This window comes from Phycodurus eques, chromosome 7, assembly GCF_024500275.1.
Source record: "Phycodurus eques isolate BA_2022a chromosome 7, UOR_Pequ_1.1, whole genome shotgun sequence".
In the NCBI taxonomy this organism is placed as follows: domain Eukaryota; kingdom Metazoa; phylum Chordata; class Actinopteri; order Syngnathiformes; family Syngnathidae; genus Phycodurus; species Phycodurus eques.
Genome location: NC_084531.1, coordinates 2,503,756 through 2,519,012, shown reverse-complemented (window position 1 = coordinate 2,519,012; position 15,257 = coordinate 2,503,756). Strand labels below are relative to the sequence as shown.

General features: G+C 45.7%; 4 non-coding genes across 4 annotated transcripts; 1 reads left to right on the top strand and 3 right to left on the bottom strand.

Moving 5' to 3' along the window:
* Positions 1 to 3,886: 3,886 nt before the first annotated feature.
* On the bottom strand, positions 3,887 to 3,992 carry LOC133405638 (U6 spliceosomal RNA). The gene has a single exon (XR_009768982.1). It is a non-coding gene; the product is annotated as a U6 spliceosomal RNA (small nuclear RNA).
* Positions 3,993 to 7,877: 3,885 nt separating this feature from the next.
* On the bottom strand, positions 7,878 to 7,983 carry LOC133405637 (U6 spliceosomal RNA). The gene has a single exon (XR_009768981.1). It is a non-coding gene; the product is annotated as a U6 spliceosomal RNA (small nuclear RNA).
* A 3,578-nt stretch (positions 7,984 to 11,561) lies between these two features.
* Positions 11,562 to 11,667, bottom strand: LOC133405636 (U6 spliceosomal RNA). The gene has a single exon (XR_009768980.1). It is a non-coding gene; the product is annotated as a U6 spliceosomal RNA (small nuclear RNA).
* Positions 11,668 to 14,813: 3,146 nt separating this feature from the next.
* On the top strand, positions 14,814 to 14,919 carry LOC133405634 (U6 spliceosomal RNA). Its single transcript, XR_009768979.1, has one exon. It is a non-coding gene; the product is annotated as a U6 spliceosomal RNA (small nuclear RNA).
* The last annotated feature ends 338 nt before the right edge of the window (positions 14,920 to 15,257 follow it).

The window sequence follows — 15,257 nt, the reverse complement described above, 5'->3', positions numbered from 1 at the left end:
AATTGGTATACCTGCTGGGCAGGTATATAAAGAGCACATGATCGAACACATCCTAGAGGTCAGGTATCACCCCAGACCACTAAGACAACTCGACAACAGGAGTGCACACACGGCAATCTGATAGGCTGCCGGGGGGGATCATGCAAATACATTTGAGCGCTGCCGGGGGGATCATGCAAATACATTTGAGCGCCGACGAGTGCCGTTGGTGCAGACAGAGGCCGCGCATCCTCGCTGCACCACTCCCTCGTAGGAATGCGGCCAAGGTGGGGGAAGGAAACGCCTCATGCGTGCTCGCACGAAACCTGCAGCGACACAGCGCAGCAAAACGAAGGAGAGCGTCCTGCAGATGGAAGTAGAAATTGGTGTCAAGCAAGTATGTCGAAGTGATTCATCGCGACGGACTCAGATCTTTTGTACGTCGGGGAGGAGTTCAGCTTGAGTTGTTTGCAAAAGTTACGAAGAGTTATTGTGTGTTGGAGGACATTTTGTTGGTGGATTTATTCAAAATCAAATCATAAGAAAGCTATTTCTTTTTCAGGCTATCGTCAGGGGAGTTTGAAATGATATAAAAGTGTTTTAGGATTGTATTTTGTGGAATAGTTATGGTTCAAGCTATTACTATAGGCGAACAGAAACATTTGAAGTTGGGGTGGCATTTTTTCCCCCTCTATTGTCTGTCCTTACATTACTGTATAATGATAATAATAACGATAACACATATGCTTTTTATTGGCTATCCATCCGTGTCGCTCACAGAAATGCATCAATGTAGTTTTTCTTCTGCTAACCACTTTTCCAGCATGCCAAACAACACGCAAATCTTCTATTCTCTTGTACGTGACCTCAAGAGGTCAAGGCCAAGCTGCGGTTATCATTGTGCTTCATCACCAGCAGAGGGCGTTGCAGCCTGGAAGATTTGCTGAAGTGGAGCGACCTCCGCTTCAGGGTGTCTCTCTGGAAAAGGAGCTGTGCAATGTTGTCTTTCTGGGGTGACAGTGACGTGGCACCTCACATATTTATTTATGTGGATGCATTAGTTTGGAAGTAGGTTCAGTTGATTACAATTGTAATCTTGTCCACTAGATGGTAGCAGATATCCACACAAATAAAAAGCACCCAATATGACTAATTACAAGCGACGATCCCCCCAAGCTGAGAAGAATAGCACACTGGCCGACGACTTGAATACCTTCTACTGCAGATTTGAAAAGGACACTTTCACACCCCACACCCACCCAGCCGCACCACCGACCACCATCACTCCACCGACTTCTGCGTTAAGCATCCACGAACAGGATGTGAGACGCATCTTCAAACAACAAAAGATTAACAAAGCGGCAGGCCCAGACCATGTGTCCCCATCCTGCCTCAAAGTCTGCACAGACCAGCTCGCGCCAGCCTTCACTCAGATCTTCAATAGATCTCTGGAACTGTGCGAAGTACCATCCTGTTTCAAACGCTCCACCATCATTCCAGTCCCCAAGAAACCTGCAAGCTCTGCTCCAAATGACTACAGGCCTGTCGCCTTGACATCTGTGGTCATGAAGTCCTTTGAACGTCTCGTGCTGGACCACCTCAAGAGCGTCACAGGTCCCCTGCTGGACCCCCTGCAGTTTGCCTACCGAGCGAACAGGTCTGCGGATGATGCAGTCAACATGGGACTGCACTTCATCCTAGAACACCTCGACAGTGCAGGGACCTAGGCGAGTATCCTGTTCGTGGACTTCAGCTCAGCGTTCAACACCATCATCCCCGAACTCCTTTCCTCCAAGCTTCTCCAGCTCAGCGTCTCACCTGCCATCTGCCAGTGGATTTGCAGCGTCCTGACGGGCAGGGCACAGCAGATGAGGCTGGGAGAGACCACCTCATCCACACGCAGCATCAGCACTGGTTGTGTCCTCTCTCCGCTGCTCTTCTCTCTCTACACGAATGACTGGACCTCAGCGCACTCGACTGTCAAACTCCTGAAGTTTGCAGATGACACCACTGTCGTCGGCCTCATCAAGGACGGTGACGAGTCTGCGTATCGACAGGAAGCGGAGCGGCTGGAGCTGTGGTGCGGCCGACACAACCTGGAGCTGAACACGCTCGAGACTGTAGAGATGATCGTGGACTTCAGGAGGCATCCTTCGCCACGGCTGCCCCTCACGTTGTCCAGCTGCCTTGTGTCAACCGTCGAGACCTTCAAGTTCCTGGGAATTACAATCTCTCAGGACCTGAAGTGGCTGACCAACATCAACTCCGTCCTCAAAAAGGCCCAGCAGTGGATGTACTTCCTGCGGCTTCTGAGAAAGCACGGCCTGCCACGGGAGCTGCTGAGGCAGTTCTACACAGCGGTCATAGAATCAGTCCTGTGTTCTTCCATCACAGTCTGGTTTGGTGCTGCTACAAAAAAGGACAAACTCCGACTGCAACGGACAATCGAAACTGCTGAAAGGATTGTCGGTACCCCCCTACCCACCCTTGAGGACTTGCACGCTGCCAGAACTAAGACAAGAGCATGCAAAATCCTCTCGGACCCTCCACATCCCTGTCACCAGCTCTTCCAGCACCTTCCCTCAGGTAGGCGCTACCGATCAATGCAAACTAGAACTAGCAGACATTCCAACAGCTTCTTCCCTCTTGCGATCAACTTCTTAAACACCAAACCTACAATTCCATTACAACATGTTGGCAATTTTTTGACTTGAGTTTGTTGTCACATTTCTGTGGGGCCAATTATACATTACTCGTGCACTCACTGTAGTAGTCTCGCCACGCTGCACTATTTGCATATCTGTCGTTGACCAATACTGGCCACTCATGCCAGAGTAGCATCTGCTCCATTTGCACTGATTGAGGAGTATTTGCAACATTTGCAAAATCAACATTGTCCCAGATTATCGCACTACTCGTCACTTTAAACTGCATACACTCCTTGGTGTCTCAGCGCCCTTTGCACAATGGTCATTGCACCGGGCTATTGCAATATTAGTCATTTGAACTGCTCTAAGTGCTAGAGGACTCTGCATCTTTTGCACAATTGTCAAAAATAAATAAATGTACCGGCATTACCAGACAACTAGCAACCCTTTATTGCTCAGTGACTATTTTTTTTGTCAATGTCTTTATGTCTATAAAGTGTTCTCTTGTCAATTGACTGTCTGTTGTCATACTAGAGCGGCTCCAACTACCGGAGACAAATTCCTTGTGTGTGTTTTTTTGGACATTCTTGGCAAATAAAGATGATTCTGATTCTGAAGTGAAAACTCTGAGGATGAGGGTAAGGATGTTCCTCTTCCTCTGCTCTTTGGAACGGAATGATCAGGCATTCCTTCATCTCAGGGTCAACTGCGCTTCTCACTTGGGCCTCAAGTTCCCTCAACAGCTCCGCAAAACCACATCACCAATTATTCCAGGCTGCAACGCCCTCTGCTGGTGATGAAGCACAATGCTAACCGCACCTTGGTCTTTGTTGTCAGAAACGGTTACAGATGAAAGAGGAGGTCTGGAGCCTCCCCCCGCCAGTCGATCATAGATGGTGTGACTGCTAACTAATACTACTGCTACTATTGCAAAGAAGAAAAATATTCAACAGCGTATCTATAGCTGTGGTTTTTAAAAACACAATGAAAATAAAGAGAAACGAGTAAATATGTGGTAATACCACATTTCTCCAACAGATGGCAGCAGATCTAGATAGCCTCACACTATATTTTTTAATATAGTTTTCTAATATTTTTGGTTCAAAAACAATGATAAAATGAGAAAGCAAGGCTATATAAATGCTCGGAATAAATCGGAAATAAAAAAACAGATTCGTTTTTACTGGTGTATTTTGATTTTTAAAAAAAGGATGCAATATGCATAACAAAATATTTTTTTAAAATAAGGAATGCTTTTTTAAAATGAGGAACGCTTCACGAATTTGCGTGTCATCCTTGCGCAGGGGCCATGCTAATCTTCTCTGTATCGTTCCAATTTTAGTATATGCGAAGCCGAAGCAACGCAATTGGTATACCTGCTGGGCAGGTATATAAAGAGCACATGATCGAACACATCCTAGAGGTCAGGTATCACCCCAGACCACTAAGACAACTCGACAACAGGAGTGCACACACGGCAATCTGATAGGCTGCCGGGGGGATCATGCAAATACATTTGAGCGCTGCCGGGGGGATCATGCAAATACATTTGAGCGCCGACGAGTGCCGTTGGTGCAGACAGAGGCCGCGCATCCTCGCTGCACCACTCCCTCGTAGGAATGCGGCCAAGGTGGGGGAAGGAAACGCCTCATGCGTGCTCGCACGAAACCTGCAGCGACACAGCGCAGCAAAACGAAGGAGAGCGTCCTGCAGATGGAAGTAGAAATTGGTGTCAAGCAAGTATGTCGAAGTGATTCATCGCGACGGACTCAGATCTTTTGTACGTCGGGGAGGAGTTCAGCTTGAGTTGTTTGCAAAAGTTACGAAGAGTTATTGTGTGTTGGAGGACATTTTGTTGGTGGATTTATTCAAAATCAAATCATAAGAAAGCTATTTCTTTTTCAGGCTATCGTCAGGGGAGTTTGAAATGATATAAAAGTGTTTTAGGATTGTATTTTGTGGAATAGTTATGGTTCAAGCTATTACTATAGGCGAACAGAAACATTTGAAGTTGGGGTGGCATTTTTTCCCCCTCTATTGTCTGTCCTTACATTACTGTATAATGATAATAATAACGATAACACATATGCTTTTTATTGGCTATCCATCCGTGTCGCTCACAGAAATGCATCAATGTAGTTTTTCTTCTGCTAACCACTTTTCCAGCATGCCAAAAAACACGCAAATCTTCTATTCTCTTGTACGTGACCTCAAGAGGTCAAGGCCAAGCTGCGGTTATCATTGTGCTTCATCACCAGCAGAGGGCGTTGCAGCCTGGAAGATTTGCTGAAGTGGAGCGACCTCCGCTTCAGGGTGTCTCTCTGGAAAAGGAGCTGTGCAATGTTGTCTTTCTGGGGTGACAGTGACGTGGCACCTCACATATTTATTTATGTGGATGCATTAGTTTGGAAGTAGGTTCAGTTGAATACAATTGTAATCTTGTCCACTAGATGGTAGCAGATATCCACACAAATAAAAAGCACCCAATATGACTAATTACAAGCGACGATCCCCCCAAGCTGAGAAGAATAGCACACTAGCCGACGACTTGAATACCTTCTACTGCAGATTTGAAAAGGACACTTTCACACCCCACACCCACCCAGCCGCACCACCGACCACCATCACTCCACCGACTTCTGCGTTAAGCATCCACGAACAGGATGTGAGACGCATCTTCAAACAACAAAAGATTAACAAAGCGGCAGGCCCAGACCATGTGTCCCCATCCTGCCTCAAAGTCTGCACAGACCAGCTCGCGCCAGCCTTCACTCAGATCTTCAATAGATCTCTGGAACTGTGCGAAGTACCATCCTGTTTCAAACGCTCCACCATCATTCCAGTCCCCAAGAAACCTGCAAGCTCTGCTCCAAATGACTACAGGCCTGTCGCCTTGACATCTGTGGTCATGAAGTCCTTTGAACGTCTCGTGCTGGACCACCTCAAGAGCGTCACAGGTCCCCTGCTGGACCCCCTGCAGTTTGCCTACCGAGCGAACAGGTCTGCGGATGATGCAGTCAACATGGGACTGCACTTCATCCTAGAACACCTCGACAGTGCAGGGACCTAGGCGAGTATCCTGTTCGTGGACTTCAGCTCAGCGTTCAACACCATCATCCCCGAACTCCTTTCCTCCAAGCTTCTCCAGCTCAGCGTCTCACCTGCCATCTGCCAGTGGATTTGCAGCGTCCTGACGGGCAGGGCACAGCAGATGAGGCTGGGAGAGACCACCTCATCCACACGCAGCATCAGCACTGGTTGTGTCCTCTCTCCGCTGCTCTTCTCTCTCTACACGAATGACTGGACCTCAGCGCACTCGACTGTCAAACTCCTGAAGTTTGCAGATGACACCACTGTCGTCGGCCTCATCAAGGACGGTGACGAGTCTGCGTATCGACAGGAAGCGGAGCGGCTGGAGCTGTGGTGCGGCCGACACAACCTGGAGCTGAACACGCTCGAGACTGTAGAGATGATCGTGGACTTCAGGAGGCATCCTTCGCCACGGCTGCCCCTCACGTTGTCCAGCTGCCTTGTGTCAACCGTCGAGACCTTCAAGTTCCTGGGAATTACAATCTCTCAGGACCTGAAGTGGCTGACCAACATCAACTCCGTCCTCAAAAAGGCCCAGCAGAGGATGTACTTCCTGCGGCTTCTGAGAAAGCACGGCCTGCCACGGGAGCTGCTGAGGCAGTTCTACACAGCGGTCATAGAATCAGTCCTGTGTTCTTCCATCACAGTCTGGTTTGGTGCTGCTACAAAAAAGGACAAACTCCGACTGCAACGGACAATCGAAACTGCTGAAAGGATTGTCGGTACCCCCCTACCCACCCTTGAGGACTTGCACGCTGCCAGAACTAAGACAAGAGCATGCAAAATCCTCTCGGACCCTCCACATCCCTGTCACCAGCTCTTCCAGCACCTTCCCTCAGGTAGGCGCTACCGATCAATGCAAACTAGAACTAGCAGACATTCCAACAGCTTCTTCCCTCTTGCGATCAACTTCTTAAACACCAAACCTACAATTCCATTACAACATGTTGGCAATTTTTTGACTTGAGTTTGTTGTCACATTTCTGTGGGGCCAATTATACATTACTCGTGCACTCACTGTAGTAGTCTCGCCACGCTGCACTATTTGCATATCTGTCGTTGACCAATACTGGCCACTCATGCCAGAGTAGCATCTGCTCCATTTGCACTGATTGAGGAGTATTTGCAACATTTGCAAAATCAACATTGTCCCAGATTATCGCACTACTCGTCACTTTAAACTGCATACACTCCTTGGTGTCTCAGCGCCCTTTGCACAATGGTCATTGCACCGGGCTATTGCAATATTAGTCATTTGAACTGCTCTAAGTGCTAGAGGACTCTGCATCTTTTGCACAATTGTCAAAAATAAATAAATGTACCGGCATTACCAGACAACTAGCAACCCTTTATTGCTCAGTGACTATTTTTTTTGTCAATGTCTTTATGTCTATAAAGTGTTCTCTTGTCAATTGACTGTCTGTTGTCATACTAGAGCGGCTCCAACTACCGGAGACAAATTCCTTGTGTGTGTTTTTTTGGACATTCTTGGCAAATAAAGATGATTCTGATTCTGAAGTGAAAACTCTGAGGATGAGGGTAAGGATGTTCCTCTTCCTCTGCTCTTTGGAACGGAATGATCAGGCATTCCTTCATCTCAGGGTCAACTGCGCTTCTCACTTGGGCCTCAAGTTCCCTCAACAGCTCCGCAAAACCACATCACCAATTATTCCAGGCTGCAACGCCCTCTGCTGGTGATGAAGCACAATGCTAACCGCACCTTGGTCTTTGTTGTCAGAAACGGTTACAGATGAAAGAGGAGGTCTGGAGCCTCCCCCCGCCAGTCGATCATAGATGGTGTGACTGCTAACTAATACTACTGCTACTATTGCAAAGAAGAAAAATATTCAACAGCGTATCTATAGCTGTGGTTTTTAAAAACACAATGAAAATAAAGAGAAACGAGTAAATATGTGGTAATACCACATTTCTCCAACAGATGGCAGCAGATCTAGATAGCCTCACACTATATTTTTTAATATAGTTTTCTAATATTTTTGGTTCAAAAACAATGATAAAATGAGAAAGCAAGGCTATATAAATGCTCGGAATAAATCGGAAATAAAAAAACAGATTCGTTTTTACTGGTGTATTTTGATTTTTAAAAAAAGGATGCAATATGCATAACAAAATATTTTTTTAAAATAAGGAATGCTTTTTTAAAATGAGGAACGCTTCACGAATTTGCGTGTCATCCTTGCGCAGGGGCCATGCTAATCTTCTCTGTATCGTTCCAATTTTAGTATATGCGAAGCCGAAGCAACGCAATTGGTATACCTGCTGGGCAGGTATATAAAGAGCACATGATCGAACACATCCTAGAGGTCAGGTATCACCCCAGACCACTAAGACAACTCGACAACAGGAGTGCACACACGGCAATCTGATAGGCTGCCGGGGGGATCATGCAAATACATTTGAGCGCTGCCGGGGGGATCATGCAAATACATTTGAGCGCCGACGAGTGCCGTTGGTGCAGACAGAGGCCGCGCATCCTCGCTGCACCACTCCCTCGTAGGAATGCGGCCAAGGTGGGGGAAGGAAACGCCTCATGCGTGCTCGCACGAAACCTGCAGCGACACAGCGCAGCAAAACGAAGGAGAGCGTCCTGCAGATGGAAGTAGAAATTGGTGTCAAGCAAGTATGTCGAAGTGATTCATCGCGACGGACTCAGATCTTTTGTACGTCGGGGAGGAGTTTAGCTTGAGTTGTTTGCAAAAGTTACGAAGAGTTATTGTGTGTTGGAGGACATTTTGTTGGTGGATTTATTCAAAATCAAATCATAAGAAAGCTATTTCTTTTTCAGGCTATCGTCAGGGGAGTTTGAAATGATATAAAAGTGTTTTAGGATTGTATTTTGTGGAATAGTTATGGTTCAAGCTATTACTATAGGCGAACAGAAACATTTGAAGTTGGGGTGGCATTTTTTCCCCCTCTATTGTCTGTCCTTACATTACTGTATAATGATAATAATAACGATAACACATATGCTTTTTATTGGCTATCCATCCGTGTCGCTCACAGAAATGCATCAATGTAGTTTTTCTTCTGCTAACCACTTTTCCAGCATGCCAAAAAACACGCAAATCTTCTATTCTCTTGGACGTGACCTCAAGAGGTCAAGGCCAAGCTGCGGTTATCATTGTGCTTCATCACCAGCAGAGGGCGTTGCAGCCTGGAAGATTTGCTGAAGTGGAGCGACCTCCGCTTCAGCGTGTCTCTCTGGAAAAGGAGCTGTGCAATGTTGTCTTTCTGGGGTGACAGTGACGTGGCACCTCACATATTTATTTATGTGGATGCATTAGTTTGGAAGTAGGTTCAGTTGATTACAATTGTAATCTTGTCCACTAGATGGTAGCAGATATCCACACAAATAAAAAGCACCCAACTTTGATGGTTGCGGCTCAGTTTGTTGAGTGCGTCGTCCAGTGAGCGAAGGGAAGGTTGTTCGAATCCCGGCTCCGACAGTCCGCATGTCGAAGTGTCCTTGGGCAAAACACTGAACCCTAAATTGCTCCCTGAGGTGCTGGCAGCGCCTCGCATGGCAGCAGCTGCCCTTTGGTGGATGAATTGTGTGAGTAGGTGAATGTGAGGCTTTGTAAAGCGCTTCGGACACTTCGAAGGTGTAGATAAAGCGCTATATAGGCGAAGTCCATTTACCATTTTTACTATTTACATGTGAAGCAGTGTACCGGGGGTATTTCAGTGAAAACTCTGAGGAAGTTGAGCCTGAGGATGAGGGTAAGGATGTTCCTCTTCCTCTGCTCTTTGGAACGGAATGATCAGGCATTCCTTCATCTCAGGGTCAACCTGCGCTTCTCACTTGGGCCTCAAGTTCCCTCAACAGCTCCGCAAAACCACATCAGCAATTCTTCCAGGCTGCAACGCCCTCTGCTGGTGATGAAGCACAATGGTAACCGCACCTTGGTCTTTGTTGGAAGAAACGGTAACAGATGACAGAGGAGGTCTGGAGCCTCCCCCCGCCAGTCGATCATAGATGGTGTGACTGCTAACTAATACTACTGCTACTATTGTAAAGAAGAAAAATATTCAACAGCGTATCTATAGCTGTGTTTTTTAAAAACACAATGAAAATAAAGAGAAACGAGTAAATACGTAGTAATACCACATTTCTCCAACAGATGGCAGCAGATCTAGATGGCCTCACACTGTATTTTCTAATATAGTTTTCTCATATTTTTCGGTCAAAAATCATGATAAAATGAGAAAGAAAAGCAGATTCGTTTTACTGCTATATTTTGATTAAAAAAAGGATGAAATATGCAAAAGAAAATATTTTTTTTAAATGAGAAACGCTTCACGAATTTGCGAGTCATCCTTGGGCCATACTCGGGGTTCGCTGATGGGGCCACGTAACTTATTAGGATGGCCAATCAGCATCCGAATTTATTAGGATGGCCAATCAGCGTTCACCATAAACTCTCTACACTCACGATTGGCTGTCCTCAGTGAGGGTGCCTCCCACCCTCCGCCGCCGTTCGTCATACAGACGCCATTGTCGATGGCTAGCGACCAGTTCAGCGTGTGCCAGGAGATAGCTGGGATAGACTCCAGCAGCATGAATAAATCAATGAATAAATTAGAAATATTTTAAAATAGCGAGTTACTTTTCAATCACCCTGTATGTAAATAGATTGATCCCTCGCCGAGACCGCGGATCTAATCCTTGTTCCCCGCGTGCCGAGGGAGGGACGGCCAGCCGACCGACCGCAACCTTTCTTATTTATAAAGATTAGATCTGATTTACATAGATACATACATTTACATTGACACCGATAAGCTTTCACTTGTCGCGCCTCTTATTTATATATATTATATAGATTGATTTATATTGATCGCTCCCCGTCGAGACCGGAGATCGTACCCGTGTCTTCTCGGTATCGTTCCAACTTTAGTCAACGGTTAACCGAGAGGGTTAGCATTGCCTCGCTGAATGGCGTGACGAGTATTTCTTGGGACATTGAAACTAGCAAACGACGAATTTTTACATATAATAGACGTGAACTTCCAAGAGTTTTTAAAAAAAACTACATAGTGGGAAGATAGGAGAGGCTCCAAGCACGCCCGCGACCCGCGTGAGGAGAAGAAGTACAAAAAATGGATGCATGGAAAAAACGAAAGTCGGGAGCCAGTCATCCTACGAATGTTGATTTCCTAGTGGGGACAAATATGGTATCGTATGGTAATCGTTTATTGTTCAGTCATGGAACGCAGAGTGCCGAATTTAGCTTTTTAAGAGGCCACTGTCACAAAAACAAGACAAACAACAACCATAAAAAAAGTGTTCTGTAAATTGACTGTCTGTTGTACTAGAGCGGCTCCAACTACCGGAGACAAATTCCTTGTGTGTTTTGGACATACTTGGCAAATAAATTCTGATTCTGATATCAATCATCAATCAAGACATCACAGCATACATTCATACATGTTCTTTGTTGTATGAAACGGTTACAGATGAAAGAGGAGGTCTGGAGCCTCCCTCCGCCAGCCGATCATAGATGTTGTGACTGCTAACTAATACTACTGCTACTATTGTAAAGAAGAAAAATATTCAACAGCGTATCTATAGCTGTGGTTTTTAAAAACAATCAAAATAGAGACAAACGAGTAAATACGTGGTAGTACCAGATTTCTCCAGCAGATGGCAGCAGATCTAGATGACCTCCCACTATATTTTTAATATAGTTTTCTCATATTTTTGGGTACAAAACAATGATAAAATGATAAAGCAAGGCTATATAAATGCTCGGAATAAATCGAAAATAAAAAAACAGAGTCGTTGTACTGGTATATTTTGATTTTTTAAAATAATGAATGCTTTTTTAAAATGAGGAACGCTTCACGAATTTGCGTGTCATCCTTGCGCAGGGGCCATGCTAATCTTCTCTGTATCGTTCCAATTTTAGTATATGCGAAGCCGAAGCAACGCAATTGGTATACCTGCTGGGCAGGTATATAAAGGGCACATGATCGAACACATCCTAGAGGTCAGGTATCACCCCGGACCACTCGGACACCTCAGTGACAAAATATATGGGTATGTATATGGGTGTCTATGGAAGCTAGTTCAACAATATGTTAGTTATTATTGTTTGATTAAAAGCAGAAATTCACAGAAAACAGTCTGCGAAAACACAGGATGTGCACACGCAGCAATCTGATAGGCTGCAGGAGGTTCATGCAAATATATTTGACGTCAGACGAGTGCCGTGAGTGCAGACAAAGAGGCCGTTCCTCCCCGCTGCAGCACCCCCTCCTCGGAATGCGGCCAGGGTGGGGGAGGAAGCGCCTCGTGTGTGCTCGCAGAAGGCCTGCAGTGACACAGCGCAGCAAAACAAAGTAGAGCGCCCTGCAGTTCCCGTGCAGAAGCAGCACCGTTGACCGAGCCGATTCAGCCTCGATTACATCGCCTCCTAGTGCGCTGACTTGTTTTAAAAGTTACGTCGAGTCATCGTGTGTGTTGGAGTACATTTTGTTGGTGCATTTTTTCAAAATCAAATAATCTAAAAGGCATTTCTTTTTTAGGGTTTTGTAAGGAGAGTTTGAAATTATATTAAAGTGTGTGGAATATTTATGGTTCAAACTCCTTATATTATTGTATAATAATAACAACGATAACACATATACTTTTTATAGCCCATCCATTTGTGTCTCTCACAGAAATGCATCAATATATTTTTTGAAAAAATTCCACCATGCCAAAAAACAGGCAAATCAGTTGTTCTCTTCTACGTGACCTCAGAGGTCAAGGCCAAGGGCGGTTGCCATTGTGCTTCAACACCAGCAGAGGGAGGTGCAGCCTGGAGGAATTGCTGTTGAGGGAACTTGAGGCGGCGGCACGGTGGACCGACTGGTTAGAGCGTCAGCCTCACAGTTCTGAGGACCCGGGTTCAATCCCCGGCCCCGACTGTGTGGAGTTTGCATGTTCTCCCCGTGCCTGCGTGGGTTTTCTCCGGGCACTCCGGTTTCCTCCCACATCCCAAAAACATGCATACATTGGAGACTCTAAATTGCCCGTAGGTGTGACTGTGAGTGCGAATGGTTGTCTGTTTGTATGTGCCCTGCGATTGGCTGGCAACCAGTTCAGGGTGTACCCCGCCTCCTGCCCGATGATAGCTGGGATAGGCTCCAGCACGCCCGTGACCCGAGTGAGGAGAAGCGGCTCTGAAAATGGATGGATGGATGGATGGATGGATGGAACTTGAGGCCCAAGTGTGGCGACCTATGCTTCAGTGTCTCTCAGGAAAAAGATCTGGGCAATGTCTTTCTGTAGTGACATGCCAACCTGCATATTTATGTGGATGCATTATTTGATGTGGGTTTAGTTGAGTCACTGATGGTGTAGTGGTACACTCGCCTGACTTTGGTGTGGGCAGCGTGGGTGCAGTTCCCACTCAGTGACGGTGTGAATGTGAGTGCGAATGGTTGTCTGTGTCTGTATGGGACCTGTCGCTTAACGGGCGACCAGTTCAGGGTGCATTTTGCCCAAAGTCGGCTGCGATAGGCTCCAGCACCCCGCGACCCTGAACAGGGCAAGCGGTGTTGAAAAAGGATGGATGGAGGTTCAGTTGATTACAATTCGCATCGTCTCCACTAGGTGGTAGCAGATATCCACACAAAATAAAAAGCAACTAACTTTGGCGTTGTCCACATGTGAAACAGAGTACCGGGGGTCTTCCAGCAAGCAGGTTACGTGACAACTCGGAGGAAGTTGACCCTCGGATGAGGGTAAGCTCTTTGCAACGTAATGATCAGGCTTCCCTTCATCTCAGGGTCTACTCCGCCTCTCACTTGGGCCTCAAGTTCCCTCAACAGCAATTCTTCCAGGCTGCACCTCCCTCTCCTGGTGATGAAGCACAATGGCAACCACACCTTGGCCTTGACCTCTGAGGTCACATACAAGAGAACACCTGATTTGCGTGTTTTTTGGGATGGCGGAAGAGTGGTAAGCAGAAGAAAAACTACATTGATGCATTTCTGTGAGAGACACAAATGGATGGGCTATAAAAAGTATATGTGTTATCGTTGTTATTATTATACAATAATCTAAGGAGTTTGAACCATAAATATTCCACAAACGACAATCCCAAAACACTTTCATGTCATGTCAAACCCTCCTTACAATACCCTGAAAAAGACATGCCTTTTAGATTATTTGATTTTGAATAAAACAACAACAAAACATACTCCAACACACACGATGACTCGACGTAACTTTTGCAAACAACCCAGGCTAAACTAAGCTCCTCCCCGACATAAAAAAAAAATCTTTGTCTGACGCGATGAATCACTTCAACATACTTCCTTGACACCAATTCCTACTTCCATCCCTTTTGGCTTGGGCCTTCAGCACCATCTTGTGGTATGTTAGGGCGTTAAAGAAAGCGCATAAAATGAGGCAAATGGCTGAGTTTTTCGCAAATAGCTGAGGATAGATTCCACAGAAATAAACGCCTAGAGGTGAAATTTAGGAGGAGCGCATGCGTACGGGGAGCTGTTGAAGCATTCATTCAATATCCTTGATGTCCATCTTAAGGTCCATGTAGTAGTACACTGTTTGTCCTCACTCATAAAACAAGTCAGCGCACGAGTTGGCGATGGAATCGAGGCTGAATCGGCTCGGTCTACGGTGCTGCTTCTGCACAGGAACTGCAGGGCGCTCTACTTTGTTTTGCTGCGCTGTGTCACTGCAGGCCTTCTGCGAGCACACACGAGGCGCTTCCTCCCCCACCCTGGCCGCATTCCGAGGAGGGGGTGCTGCAGCGGGGAGGAACGGCCTCTTTGTCTGCACTAACGGCACTCGTCTGACGTCAAATGTATTTGCATGAACCTCCTGCAGCCTATCAGATTGTTGCGTGTGCACATCCTGTGTTTTCACAGACTGTTTTCTGTGAATTTCTGCTTGTAATCAAACAATAATAACTAACAGATTGTTGAACTAGCTTCCATAGACACCCATATACATACCCATATATTTTGTCACTGAGGTGTCCGAGTGGTCCGGGGTGATACCTGACCTCTAGGATGGGTTTGATCATGTGCTCTTGATATACCTGCCCAGCAGGTATACCAATTGCGTTGCTTCGGCTTCGCATATACTAAAATTGGAACGATACAGAGAAGATTAGCATGGCCCCTGCGCAAGGATGACACGCAAATTCGTGAAGCGTTCCTCATTTTAAAAAAGCATTCCTTATTTAAAAAAAATATGTTTTTATGCATATTTCATCCTTTTTAAAAAAAATCTAAATATACCAGTACAACGAATCTGTTTCTTTTTATTTTCGATTTATTCCGAGCATTTATATAGCCTTGCTTTCTCATTTTATCATTGTTTTTTACCAACAAATATTAGAAAACTATATTAAAAATATAGTGGGAGGCCATCTAGATCTGCTGCCATCTGCTGGAGGAATCTGGTACTACCACGTATTTACTCGTTTCTCTGTATTTTGATTGTGTTTTTAAAAACCACAGCTATAGATACGCTGTTGAATATTTTTCTTGTTTACAATAGTA